We start from the raw sequence: 14,944 nt of genomic DNA, 5'->3' as shown, positions 1-14,944 counted from the left end.
GGATCTTTACTATCACCATGTTAAACATTAGCCAGTGCAATCAGGTAAAGAAAAAAAATAAACAGGATACATGTAAGAGAGAAAGAAGAAGTTATCATTATTTGCAGATAACATGATCCTCTACATATAAGACCCATAAAGTTCCACCAGAATACCCATAGAATTAATCACCAAGTTCTGTAGAGTAGGAGGGGTACAAATCAACACAAAAGCATCAAAAGCATTCCTGTACAGCAATAAAGAATTCACTGAGAGAGAAGGTAGGAAAACAAACACACTCACAGCGCATCAAGAAAAACAAAATACTTAGAAATTAAGGAAGTGAAACAGCTCTACCACAAAACTCACATACTCTGAACAAAAAGACTGAAAAGCACATCAGAAAATCAAAGTATATCCTGTGCTCCTGGACAAGGAGAAACAATATGATCACATCCTTCCAAAACTGATATACATATTTAACACAATTGGAATGGAAAACCAAAAGTATTCTTCACAGAACTAGAAAAAACAATCCTGACTTCCGGGAGAACATGGCGGACAGATAACAGCAACTACCGGAGGCTCTCTGAAAAACTAGGCTGAGAAGCCAGGTATGGTGCGGACTAAAGAGACATAAGCAGGTGGAGTTATGCTCTGCTGACTCAGGAACGAACTCGGCTGAGAGAAACCAACTTGGAATGCAGTCCTGGTGCTAAAACAGGAACAGAAAAGTCTCGCTGCTGAGGCTGGACCCTGCACCATTGGAAGCCGCGATTTGGGTTTCCCGCCGCCCGGCGGCTGGCTGCCTCTACATCGGCTCGGCAAAGAGAAAGACGCGCGGAAACTCTGAGAACGGGAGTCTGCGAACGGAGTCGAAAACAGGACGGGCAGGGAGGCATGTTCTGACTTGTGGCGAGGTGAGTGAGAGAAACTGACACTCCCCCACAGTTTGACTCCAGCAGACTTTCTGGGCCCGAGCAGTCCTGCGGGAGCAGGGCACAGTGGCGACTCCAGCCACACATTCCCCTCTCGGGCGGGATTGGTGAAAAGTGCCTGGCCTGCGTGACGCTGCCGGCGGACCCCGTAGGCTGGCCCAACCCAGATCCCAGAGCCTGACGGAGGAGGCCGGGAGGGGCGGGCCCCCGCATAGGCTGCCTGGTGTGCAGCGGTGAGTGGGAACACCTAACCGGCGCAATTCGATCAGGCTGTGGCTGACAGGCAGGGAAGCCGGGCCTCCTATGTAAGCTTGCATTTTATAAGGAACAGAAAATATGGGGAAGGGAAGCAACAAGAAAGGCTCCTCAGCCCCCAATTCTGAGAAACAGGCAATAGTGGACACCGCACCAACATATATTAAGCGCCATATAGAGAGCCTCATAGACCAATTCAGGAATGAAGTTATCAACGACCTGAAGCTAGAAGTATGCAAAATAGTTAGAGAAATGCTAAGCACCACCCAAGAAAAAACAGATGGTGGAATGGAAGAACAGAAAAAGAGGGGAGAATTGTTTGATGGAGAAAACAGGGAAAGCATAGAATACGTGAAGCAGGTTCAAAGGGACTACCAAGAAACTAAGAAGTCTATCGAAGACTGGCATAACAGCTTGAAAGAAACTAAGGACAGACTATCTGAACTGGAGGGCAGAATTGTAATATGGGAGAATGAAATGAAAAACTTCTTAAAAATAACAAAGAAACAAACAGCAATAATACAAAGACAAGAAGATGATAAGAGGATCCATAACTTAAGGATTAAGAACATAAAAGAAGAAGTAGGGACACAAACAAATGAACTACAAAAGCTACTCACAGAAATAATCCAGGAGAATTTTCCTAATTTAGCAAAAGGTAAAGATACTCAGATGTATGAGGCATACAGGACCCCCGCTACCTACAACCCAAACAGAGCAACACCCAGGCATATAATAATAAAAATTCCAGAAATTCAATACAAGAACAGAATATTAAAAGCTGTAAGAGACAAGAAACAGACCACTTACAAGGGAGCACCCATCAGAATTACAGCAGATTTCTCTGCACAAACCATCAAATCACGAAGAGCGTGGGGGGAAATAATTCAAGCTTTGAAAGATAATAATCTCCAGCCAAGATTAAGATATCCTGCACAACTGTCCCTGGAAATTGATGGAAAAACAAGGTACTTCCAGGATAAAGAGGAACTGGGGGAATTTGCAACCACCAATTCAACTCTACAGAGAGTATTGCAGGATATTCTAAAAAAAGAAAAATACAAAGAATCCAGAAATAGTGGAGGCCACAACTAATGGAGCAGAGAACAAAATGAAGAAGACAAACTGACAGCTACTGACAGAATAAGAGCTCAACAGAAATGAGGCAGAGAAGATTGGATGATAGGAACAGCTATTTTGGAGAAAATGACATCTTAATAGGTAATACTGATTTAGTATCATCTTGTTTTGAAGTCTCATCTAGCTTTTGTCCTTCTGTCTCCAATGGTCTTAATAGGTTGTATCTTACTGGATTTTATTATGTACGATAGTATAAGCAAAAACCTTTTAAAGACAAGGAGATTATCCAGAAACTATTATTCATTTTCTGTTAGTCGGTTCTAAATACTCTGTAATGCTGTCATTCTCTTAAATGGTTTTACATTGTTTTGATATACTTAATGCTACAGTATATGAAGTTGTACTCAAGGATTTCAAGGAAAAAGACAATATGGTAACTACTTTTATGTCAGGATTATCTGGTGGTGAAACGCTATTCTGCTTAAATGGTTATGTTTTGATCTGTGCTGTTTCGTTGTTATGCCCTCTTTTATCTCAATCTCCATTCCATTATTTACTTTTTTAATACTTTTTAAAAAATTTTTATCCTTTTAATTAAAGGAAAAAAAATAGCAGGATATATTATAGTAACCCACTTTGACTTTCCATTACCTCGATTTAAAGCCCTGTATTACTCTCACCATCTGGTTTTTAACTGATGTTCCCCTATTCTGTTTTGCTGGATAGTATCAGGTTCGAAAATTTAGGCATCAGCTGTGAAGATAATGAGATTCATTATAACGCCCATTCTCATTGACTTTTATCTACTTTTGAAGACCTACAATGTCTCCAATGGTTTGGCTTTGTCGGTTTTGTTCTTTACTGTTTTGTTCAATTGTATTATAACTAATGGTATAGGCAATTCTATTAGAGATAGCGGGAGGCATTATGGTAACCATTGTTGATCACCTTGTATTATGTTTTCACATTATCTATTATGTCCACCCTTTTGACTTGACCGATTCTGTTCTGTTATGTCACATTTGGTTTTACTCTCTTCCAAAAAAGTAATAAGAACCGTGAGAGCAATGAAACCCAAAATGTGTAATAGTCATTGTACAAAAGAGAGGAAAAGAAAGTGCTCTAAACTATATAACTGCATGTATATTTAAGTGTATAAGATAGAATATGATATCACAGAGTTTTATTGGATCATTGAACAGAACTGTTTGCAGTATCATTGATGGAATGTCCACTTTACAAGCTTTAATTTTGTGACTTGAACAATTATTTCTAAGATGACAGTATGTAATCCATTAACTAGTGATTTCCTACTGTTCATTTTTTTTCTGCAAATCTGTATAACTTGTACCCTTTCTCTGCTTTTTTTTTCTTTTCTCCTTAAATAAAATTTAAAAATAAAATTAAAAAAAAAAAAAAAAACAATCCTAAAATTCATGAGGAACAATAAGAGACCCAGATTGACAAAAGTAATCCTGGATAACAAGAGCAAATAAAGAAGCATCACAATTTTAGATATCAGGTTATATTTCAAAGCTACAGTCATGAAAACAGCATGTTACTAGCATAGAAATGTTAGACATGTGGATCAGTGGAACAGAATAATAAAGGATATGGGGAAAAACCCACACTCATTAAACTCTTTGATTTTTGACAAATGGAACAAAAATATACACTGGAAAAAAGACAGCCTCTTTAATAAATTGTGCTAGGAAAACTGGCTATCCAAATGCAGAAGATTGAGTTTGGACCCATATCTATCACCATGCACTAAACTCAAATGTAAGTGGACTGAAGATTTAAAAGTTAGAACATAATTAATTATTTGGAAGACAAAGGAAGTGAAGTTTTTGAAGTCATTCGCATAGGTAAGGGCTTTCTGAACAGAATTTTGTTGCACAAAAAATAACAGCAAGAGTCAACAACTAGGATCATACCATTTAAAAAAGCTTCTTCACAGCAAAGGGAACAACCAACAGAAGGAAGAATCAACCAACAGAATGGGAAAAAAATTACCAGTTAGGGGACTAATATCTAGAATATATAAAGATCTCAAAAAATTATACCCCCAAAATAAAAGACCAAATCAAAAATGGGCAAGTGAAATGAATAGACACTTTCCAGAAGCACATATAACCTATAAATATATACAAAAATGTTTAACATCTTTGGCCACTAAAGAAATGCAAATTAAAGCAACACTTGTTATTTCATCTTACTTGAGAAAAAGTGGCTATCATCAGGAAATCTACAAACAAATTGTGGCAGGACTTTGGAGAGGAAAGAAATCCTTCTGCATTGTTGGTTGGAATGTAAACTAGTACAACTATTCTAGAAATCAATATGAAGACACCACAAGGAGCTAAAACTAGAAACTTCATTCAACCCAATTAATCCTCTTTTAGATATCTTCCCAAAAGTTAAAGACATCATACTACAGTGACACAGGCATCCCATGTTGATAGCAGCACAACTTATAATAGCATATTCTTGGAAGTGACAGAATGAATAAAGAAAAGCTGGGATTTATACACAATGGAGTATTTCTCTGCCACAAAGAAGGTTATCTGAGTCATCTGTAGGACAATGGATGCACCTTGAGACCATAATGTTAAGTGAAATAAATCAAACACATGGGCTTAAATATTGCACGGTTTCTCTTACATGAGAAATCCATGATATAAATAAAGAGTAAAGTAAAAGGTAAATTAAAAGCAAAAGAAGATTGATCTTTTTTCAAAAGAAAAGGGGACCAAGAAATGGAGAGAGTGAGGAGGAGAGAGTAAAGGAATGAAAAAAGAATTAATATCTATTATGCAACTACTCTCAAGGAACATAATCATTATATACTGTAAGCATACACTAATAAAAACTTTAAAAATTTGAAATTATGGTCTTGAACAAATATTTGCACACCTCAGTTTGTAGCAACTTACACTAATCTAGAGGTAAAAATAACTCACATATACATCAGTGGTTAAATGGATAAGAAAAATGTTGCATCTATGATCAATGGAATGTTATTCTGACTTGAAGGAAATTCTAATACATGTTACAATATAAATGAACCTTAAGGACATTATGTAAAGTTAAATAAACCAGTCACGAAGACAAATACTGTATAATTCCACTTATATAAGGAATCTAAAATAATCAAATTCACAGAAACAAGAAAATAATGATTATCAAGAACTGAGGGAAAGTGATGTTGTTATTAATTTAATAGGAAGAGAATTTCAGATTTGTAATATTAAAAAGATCTGGAGTTCTGTTTTACAACAATGTAAGTATATTTAACATTACTTAATATTTAAAAATTGTAAAGACAGTAGATTTTATGTCTTTGCCCCAATCAACTAATCAACAAAACTACATGCACACTTGCTATATAAGCCCAGCAACTGCACTCTTAGATATATATATCTTAGTGAAAACTTTAGTCCACACAAAAAATTACACAAAAATTTTCCTAGCAACTTTCTGTATAATAACCAAAAACTGGAAACCATGCAAATGTCCTTCAAAGCATAGATTTCCTAAACAAACTTTACTACACAACATATCATGAAATGTGAATACTACTCAGAAATAATACATGATGAACTATTGATACACATTACAACCTAGATAGATCTCAAGACAATCATTCTAAATGAAAAAAATCAATCCCAAACTTTTTATACTATATGTTACTATGTATGTAGCATTCTTGAAATGATAAAATTATCGAAATGAAGACTTTTAAATGATTGCCTGGGAAAGGAGGCAGTAAAAAGGAAATGACTGTGGCTATGAACGGATAACACGAGAAAAGCATGTCAAGATGGAATCGCTCCTTATCTTGATGTTGGTGGTCACATGAATCAAAATGTGTGATAAAATCTCATGAAACTACATGCACACATACACACATAAATGCATAGAACATTGATAAGATCTAAATAAAAACATCAATCCCTATTTCCTGGCTGTGATACTGGATTCTATTTATGCATGGTGTTTCCATTGGAGGAAAGTGTGTGAGGGTATATGAGATCTCTCTATATTATTTCTTGCAATTGCATGTGAATTTACCATTTTCCAAAAATCAAAGGCATTTTTAAATGCACACTACATATACTTTTCCTAGAGGTCTGAGAGATTATACAGGGAGTAATATGATTATGATTTGACATCAAAGTAGGATGGAGAAAAGAGTAGGTGGTATTTTACTTTCTAGATGATACAAACATTTGTGAGATGGGGACACATGGCAATAGAAGATAAGAATGAAAGTTCAAATGATAGAGAACTACTGCAGGAGATATATTGCTGGAAAGAGGAGACACATTGAAGCAAGAAATGTGACATGTACACTTGAAGATTAAACGGGACCCTTGTCTCTTTGAGAATTAAGTGATAGCAGTAAAGCTGGGGATAACATAGGTAGATGTTATTGAAAACATCATACCACAGTGATATATATATATATATATATATATATATATATATGCACCCATGAATATAGCAGCACAATTTGTAATAGCCATATCTTGGAAACAACCTAAGTGTCCATCAACTGAGGAATGGATAAAAAAGTTGTGGTATTTTTATACAATTGTGTATTACTCATGTTGTAGTCAGGGGTTGTACACAGAGAACAACTAGCATTAGGACATGGAGTTTATATTTTTATAATGGTCACCAGAAGTTAACACAGGGAAATGCAGGAAATCTATCCGTAACACCAAAGACATAGATTATTTAGTCAAGAGCCTAAACCCCACGGCAATGTCCCACATGAGTCCAGATAAAAACCCAGAGCTCAGGACAATGCCTCCCACGAGTCCAACTGGAGGTTGAGAGCCCACAAGAAGGACTCACACCAGTCTCTTTTATGGATCCGTGCCGGGAAGACCCAAGGGTCAGCAGTGGAAGCCAGAAAGTCTATGCCAGAAGGATGAAGGAGCTGTGCTAGTGGGATGCAGATTCTATGCTGGAGCCGAGAAGTCACACTCACAAAGACCAGGGCTATCCTGAAGGCACCACAGCCGTCCTCAGCGACATGGAGGCCCCGAGCTCCTCCTCCGACAAGCACAGTTGGGTACGTGCCAGGAAGCAGCGTGACAAGTTCATCCTGGAGACCAAGCAGCACATGTCTTCCCCTCTGGAGTCAGGAAGCAGTGCTCTATGTGAGGACCAAAAGCTTCTCCAGGAGAACCAACAGATCAGACAGCAACTCGTAGGAGAACCCACAATGCCTCCTTAACACCTCCCTTCTTCTCCACTTATTTATCCTGGCAACTTTCCTCAGGTGGAGCATCTTCACTCAGTGCCATGCTGATGTAATCCAGCTGGCGTTAAGTTGACCACCAGTTCTTAATCCATAACAACTCAGCTATAAAGAATGATCACATTGAGGTTTTTATAGGTAAACAGATACAACCTGAGACCCTACTCATAAGTGAAATAAATCAAACTCATATGTGTAAATACTGTATTGTCTCCGTAGTGCAAGAAATGATAAGAATACATAAGATACAAAATCCTCAATAAATACTGTGAAAGGATAAGAATCTGCTCAAAGAGGAAAAAATAATATCTCAGGAAAAAGGAGGGGAAGGGAAAAGAAAAAATATCTAAATTTGTATAAACACACAATATAGCTAAGATGATTTGCTACAAATTATATAGGGTTGGAACAACTTTGCATGTTTGTGTATAGTGATCTGAGAAACTCTTTTGAAGATCACTATGTAAAATAACAACCTGGTTATGTTCCTACACTGTGTTTTGAAGGCCTATATCATCATTGTTTTGGGCTCCTTGCTATTGTTATTTGGTTTTTTTGTTTGTTTCTTGTTTTTCTAGTAATTTGTTTTCTTTTGTTTTGATTTTCCCTCTGATGCAGAAAGGATAGATGTCTATGTAGAGGCTTATACATGCCTAGAATGTCTCCTAAACAGTTTACAAGAGTAGATTGTATTATAAATGATGCTATGAACAGCTACTTTGAAGAAAAAGTGGCATTATGGTATCCACTGCTGATTTCCTATTATCATGCTGTGAGATCCAGTAATGATTTTATTCTTTGTTTAGAGTGGTTTTTGTCTGTTTTGTATTATTTAATTTCAACACACACAAAGGTATGAACAGCTATTTTGAAGAGAGCAAGAGACATTACTGTAGCCATTATTGATTTTCCTATTGACTGGTTTTGAAGGATTGTAATGCCTTCCTCATTCTGTTCTGATCAGTTTTATACTACTTTGTTTTTGTATGAATTCATTGTGTGTAAATATATAGACAACCATTCAGAAGAAAACAAGCGACATTATGGTAGTCAATGTTGATCTGTTGTCTTGCTTTGAAATCTGTGCCGCTATGTTGTTTTTTCTGATCTGCTTTGTTCTGTTTTGTTATGGATTATTTTATCCTCTTTAAAATAAAAAAAATAAAATTCTATGTGGAAAAAGGTAGGTAGGTTTTGAAACAAAGGAGAAGGAAGTCGAGATTGTTTAACTTGTTGACTTACATTATCTTAGAAGCATATCATGTCTTTGGAATAAAAAGACACAATAGAGTAGAAGCCTTGAGGAAAGCAACAAAATCTTATATGAGAGAGAGAACATCTAAGCAATCATAAAAAGATTGCTGCACAGCATAAAGATCAAACTAAGGATGGAAACTAAGACTTTTTCGAGAAGCTCTTTAGAGTGTGAGACTGAGCTTCACCCTTACCCCAGTCATGCTGGAAAATCTGAAAGTAGGAACTGAGAAAATGAATGGTCGGAAAGACCGAGGTACGGAGGAATTATGGTTATTGGTCAGAGACGTGTTCAACTGAGTGGCCACAGGTTTCCAGCTGGGGAAAAAAGTGAAGGCAGGAGGAGCCTTGCTGAAGCTGAAGGCAAGGACAGTGGGCCCTGATAAAGCTGACAAACACATTAAGTGAGAGTGATGAGGTAGGAGGAAGTTATAATCAGCAGGTGGAAGTCTCCCAATATATTTCAAATAAGATAGCTCTCACTCATGACCAAATTCACAATGTGTCCATGAATACTGTGATGAGACAGAATAAAAAATAACATAGTTATTAGTTGGGAAGATCACAGGACAGTCATTCAGGATGTGAGGAAAGTCATTTATGAGGACACTAAAATTAATCTGGATGCTAATGGAGAGCAGGGAAAAGAAACAAGCTCCATAGAGAGCCAGGTTTCAACACGGTATGGCTGTGCAGTAGGCTTCCTGTGAAGATGACTCTATAGCACAAGGATTATACACACAGACCACATGCATATAGGTACAAATGTGCCCAGCTTGATATATACAGCTTGATTGTGTCAGCCTAAGTACCAGGGGGGTGGGGAACCTATCTGAGTCATGGAGGCATAATTTGGGGTACCATGCCTGGTCCCTCTTCCCTGGCACCATTCCCTTACTCTGCTTCCCAGCTGCCACAAACTAAGCTGTTTTGCCTCACCATCTCCCTCCGCCATGGTATTTCTGCCTTGGAGCCAGATGGCCATAGATTGGATCCCCTTAAAATATGTACCAAATTAAACCTCTTTTCCTTTAAATTGTATCAGGTATTGTGCTCAGCAGCTAGAAATCTGACTAATACCACACACAGTACAGGTTCACCTGTTCCTACCACCTTAGGTTTCTTAGAACCTTCCTGGTCAGTGACTTCACAGAATGACCTTTAGTTTTACCTGCAGCTATTGTGTAATTCAGTTTCTTTCACTAGGTTTAGCCAGAGTCTGTTTCCACTATTTATAATCATAGTCTCCTGAGTGTTACACAAATATAATAGACACTTGTTGACATGGTATGGGTGTGGTTATCACAGACATGTCCAGTTACATGTACTATATTTCAAGAAAGAGTCTGATAAAAGAAAGCATCACTACTAACTTTTATTTCCTACCAAGAAAATAGCACAGTTACAAAAGATGTAAATTACCAACAGATTTTACAATTCTTTTTGAGGAAGACCTTTCTGTAATAGAGATGCTCAGAAATTTGATGGAATGAGTAGAGAGATAAGGAAATAAGATTAGCTAAGATTCTTTCATTTTATTGTGTTTGATTCTTCTTTGGAAGCCATATTGAAGCATCTAGGTTCTCTAGAAGGCAGACTACAGGCTCTAGCTTGAAGAATTTCTCCTTATGTTGAGCTAAATTGAGTACCCTCTAACTTTCAGTGATTAATCTCATTACCAGAATAAACGCATTCTCTCTTCCACATGACAGCTCTTCGCACACTGGAAAACAGCTCTTATGTAAGGAACAAAAATTATGGAAAGAGGGAGCAACAAGAAAGGGTCCTCCATCCCCAATCCTGAGAACACTGATCCAGGAAAGATAAATGCAAAGGAGAATGAGGACAGAAAACATGCAATATTAGACACGACACCAATAGACATAAAGCAATATCTCCAGAGCCTCATAGACGAGTTCAAAAGTGAAGTATTTAATGGAATAAAGCAAGATATAAGTAGAATAGTTAGAGAAATGCTTAGCACCGCCCAAGAAAAAACAGATGGTGGAATGGAAGAACAGAAAAAAGGGGAGAATTTTTGATGGAGAAAATAGAGAAAACATAGAAAACGTGAAGCAGGTTCAAAGAGATTACCAGGAAACTAAAAACTCTATTGAAAGCTGGCATAACAGCTCGAAAGAAACTAAGGATAGATTATCTGAACTGGAGGACAGATTTGTATTGTGGGAGCATGAAATGAAAAACTTCTTAAAAATAACAAGAAAACAAACAGCAATAATACAAAGGCTAGAAGATGATAAGAGGAAGTGAAGCCTTCACTAGGTTGACTGGCCTGGAGTGGGAGGCCCAGCAGAGGCTGCCCAGGTCTGTGTCTCCCTAGTACACTGCAGTGGGTGGGAACACCTAGCCAGCAGATTCAAACAAACTGTAACCAACAGCTTGTATGGAATGATAGTGGGCAGCTAGTCCTCCATCCTGCTAAACTTCCTTCAAGAAATCATGGAGAAAGCGCTTCAAACAACGGGCTCCATGGAGAAGGAATTTGTCCATGACTTCCCTCCTGTTTGTCAAGGGTTGATACACAGTTATTACCTCAGGATGGATCAGTCCTGCCATCTGAAGGAGACAGAAAACCCTTGGAACAGTGAGTGAGAGGTGTGTGGAGCAACCAAAGTGAGATGTGTGCACAGCTAAATTACACAGTGTTTTGGCTGCAGGGAGAAAGTGACCAGGAAAGAAGTCAGGAAGGGCTAAAAGGCGTGCTACACATCTTTCATGGCTTAATGTGGGGCTTTAAATATGTAAGAGTGGAGATAGTGCTTCATGACTTAAATTATCTTAATCTAGTCCCAAAAACCACACACGAAGAATTACCTCACCAACTCCACATCTTGTTCCACAATAACCCTTCACCAGCCCCTGGAAACCATTGTCCATCACCTTGGGGACTTTCTTCATTAAATATTCCATAATGCAGGTGGAGAGTGTAGCTCAGAAGTAGAGCACTTGCCGAGCTATGTGAATCCTGGGGTGGAAAGGGAGGGAGATAGAAGTTACCTAAAGTCGTGAATGAGTTACACTTCCACAGTACCCAGGGCATCTGTTTCTACCTCTCCCCCACTGCCACAGCACTGCCCCAGGAGAGCCTTCCTGTCCCTTTACCTGGTGCTGTACCAAGTTTTCCCTAGGGTCCTTGGCTGTTGAAAAGCTTCTGCTTGAGACCTCCAGAGATCTCGGGCACTTTTCTTAGGGGTTTATGTGTTGCCCCTTCAGGATCACTGTTTACTTGTCCTTCTTTGCGTCTTTTGAACTTGCCCTCCAAAACCTGGCTTCCCTGTAAGATTCTACTTTTGATCCTTTTCTCTCCCTATGTCACCTCTCAATTTTCCTACAGTGGCTTCCTTTCCAAGCCTCGTTCATGAAATTTTGGCTACTTTTTCAGGATTGTCTGAAATCTAACTGGCTAATATAGTACTCTAGGTTACAAGTGACAGCTACCAAATTTAAACCACATTGAGACTTATTTTCTCTTTTTCAGTATTTCAGTATTTCAGTATTTTCTTTACGTTTGTGCAACTAAAATTTCCAGGGACAGACTGGTCTAGCTTCAGGCACAATTTGATCCAAGTTTTCCTCGGGAACCGCTCTCTTTCCATTTCACAGCACTGCTTTTCCAGTTGTCTTCATCCTCAGACAGGCTCTGTCGTGTGGAAGCCCTGGCAGCTTCAGGCTTGGTTTTACTGACTTAGGAACCCATAAAAAAAGGAGCTTTTCCCTTCCATGTGATTTCAACAAACATCCAGAGCAGAGCAGGCTTCACGAGCGTATTAGTTTCCTACTGCTGCTATCACAGATCACCACAAATTGGGTGACTTAAAACAACAGAAGTACATTCATTTCTGGAAAACAGAAAACTATAATCAAGGCATTGGCAGGGCCATACTACCTCTGGAGACTGTAGTCAAGGATCTCTTATTGCTTCTTCCAGTGTCTGCTAGGCATCGACATTTCTTGGCTTGTGGCCTTATCACTTTGACTGCATTTTCATGTAGCCTTTCATATATCTGTGTTCTCCTTTTCAGTCTTTCTAATCTTCTTTACTTCTCATAAGGATGTGTATTATTAGACCTGAGGTCTACCTGTGTAACCCCAAATGGCCCCTTCGTCTCAAAAATCCTTAACTTAGCTATTTCTGCAAAGTCTTTTTCTCTGAATAAGATCATATTAATGGGGCTGGATATGACAATGCAGATATAGCCACCATCCAACCTACTACAAACCTATGTAGTCTCAAGGACTGTGCATTCACAGTGGCCCCAAATTTGTTTACTGGTCTGCTGTCATCATCTTGAAACTCACAATTGCTGAACAAGAGTCCTACAACTTCATTTTGTGCAGGACCCCACAAATGATGTAGCCAGTATTAGTCCTAAGGAAGATAGACAAGGGGAAATTTTTGCATGGGATTTATCTCAGCTCACTTTCTAGATCTTCACATCCTTGGGATGACTGCCTGATGATTAAGGGAGTAGAAGATACTACAGAGCACCAAACTCATGGTGCCAGAGGTTTCCTACTGGAGGTAACCTTGGGGCTGAGATCTGATGGATGAGGAATTAGCAAGGCACCAGAAAGTTTTGTAGGCAAAGGGAAAAATACATACAAAGAAGTAAGGGAAAGGAGACACAGGTACATTTGGGGAACTTGTTTGTCCAACTTCCTGTCACCGAGACAGAGTCAGGGTGCAAAGGATGCCTACCACAGAAGATGGTTCCACTAGGCTGGATAGAGCTAGGAGGTTAACCAAAGTTGTGGGAGGTAGACAGAATGTCTAGAACAACATAACCACTTTCCACCAAAGTTCTTGTCACTTCCCCTCACCAGCTTGCTCCACGTGGCTGGTCAAAATTTGGCTCAGGGCAATAGTTCCTCTAAATACTTCCTCTCCTTTCTGAAAGACAAAAATTTCATGAATGACAGAACTGACCAGGATCCCAGAGTGTCACTGCTTAAGGCTTTCTGCTTGGGTCCATATTATTGAGCCCCTATATAAGACAAGAGAGGTATTTCAAATAAGTAAAGAGAAAATGGATTCTTCATTAACTGATGTTAGCTGAGCATGGCTGTGCGTACCTGTAATCTCAGCACTCCAGAGGCTGAGGCAGGAGGATCACTGTGAGTTCAGGGTTCCATAAGCAAGTTCAAGCCCAGCCTGCACTACATAGTAAAACTCTGTCACAACACAACAAAACAAAACAGAACAAAACTAAATAAAAATAATAATAATTGCTGTTAGAAGACCTGCCTAGGCACTCAGACTAAAAGAAAAAAAAGCTGAGTCTTCATCTCATTCATTGTATAAAAATAAATTCCCCATAGATCAAAATTTAAAGTAAAATAATAAACTACTATATAATAATTAAACTACTCTAAAGTGGGATAATAATAATTAAATAATTTAACTACTATAAAATGGGAAATATTATAAACTTGCAAAAAAGGAATGCACTTTTTAGAAAAATACAAATTCAACTGATAAAAATTGATAAATCTCATAGGTAAAAAAATAAATTTCCAATGACAAAAAGAAGTAAATAAAAACAAAAGACAAACTGAAAATTAAGAAAAAGTCTCAACATCCATAACAAATTATGAGCTAAGTTTACTAACGTAAAAGGAACATCAAAATTGAGAAATTGACAAAGAGACTAAGTTAAACAGAAAATATCAAAACACACCCCTTCACATACTATTGTTGTAAAAAATAAAGCACCTTCACACATTATTGTTGTGTAACACATTATTATTGCTATATAAGCATATGTTATAGTTGTGTAAGCATACATTAGTGCAAATTCTTGGGAAGGGAATTATCAATCAACCATCAAAAATTAGAAATGAGGAAGAAGAAGAAACCTGTGACTCCAGAACTCTAATTCCAAGAATTTATCCTTGACATACTCTCAAATTCAAGGAAAGATGTGTCCTAAAGTTGATTTCCTTTGGCATCATTTGGAGTAGCAAGAGATGAGGAGCAATCTTTCCCAGTCAATGGGGAAATGTTCACTGTGTTAGAGAGTTTCCATATAAGAATGCCACACAGTAATTTTTTAATGAGGTAGATTTTTTATAGGTTCTAACATTGAACAGTTTCCAAAATATATTATTGGGAGCAAAAGACTTTATATGCAGTAAACTACTCTGA

General features: G+C 38.0%; 1 long non-coding RNA gene across 1 annotated transcript; it reads right to left on the bottom strand.

The window, feature by feature from the left end:
• Positions 1–6,789: 6,789 nt before the first annotated feature.
• Positions 6,790–13,963, bottom strand: LOC134470809 (uncharacterized). Its single transcript, XR_010039972.1, has 4 exons — positions 13,873–13,963; positions 13,621–13,690; positions 11,614–11,764; positions 6,790–7,629 (listed from the first exon to the last, which is right to left on the bottom strand). It is a non-coding gene; the product is annotated as an uncharacterized LOC134470809 (long non-coding RNA).
• Positions 13,964–14,944: the final 981 nt, after the last annotated feature.

The sequence above is a fragment of the Cavia porcellus genome, unplaced genomic scaffold, assembly GCF_034190915.1.
Source record: "Cavia porcellus strain 051 isolate PalLab524CR breed Dunkin Hartley unplaced genomic scaffold, mCavPor4.1 scaffold_16, whole genome shotgun sequence".
Classification (NCBI taxonomy): Eukaryota; Metazoa; Chordata; class Mammalia; order Rodentia; family Caviidae; genus Cavia; species Cavia porcellus.
This window is presented reverse-complemented; position numbering and strand designations above follow the sequence as displayed.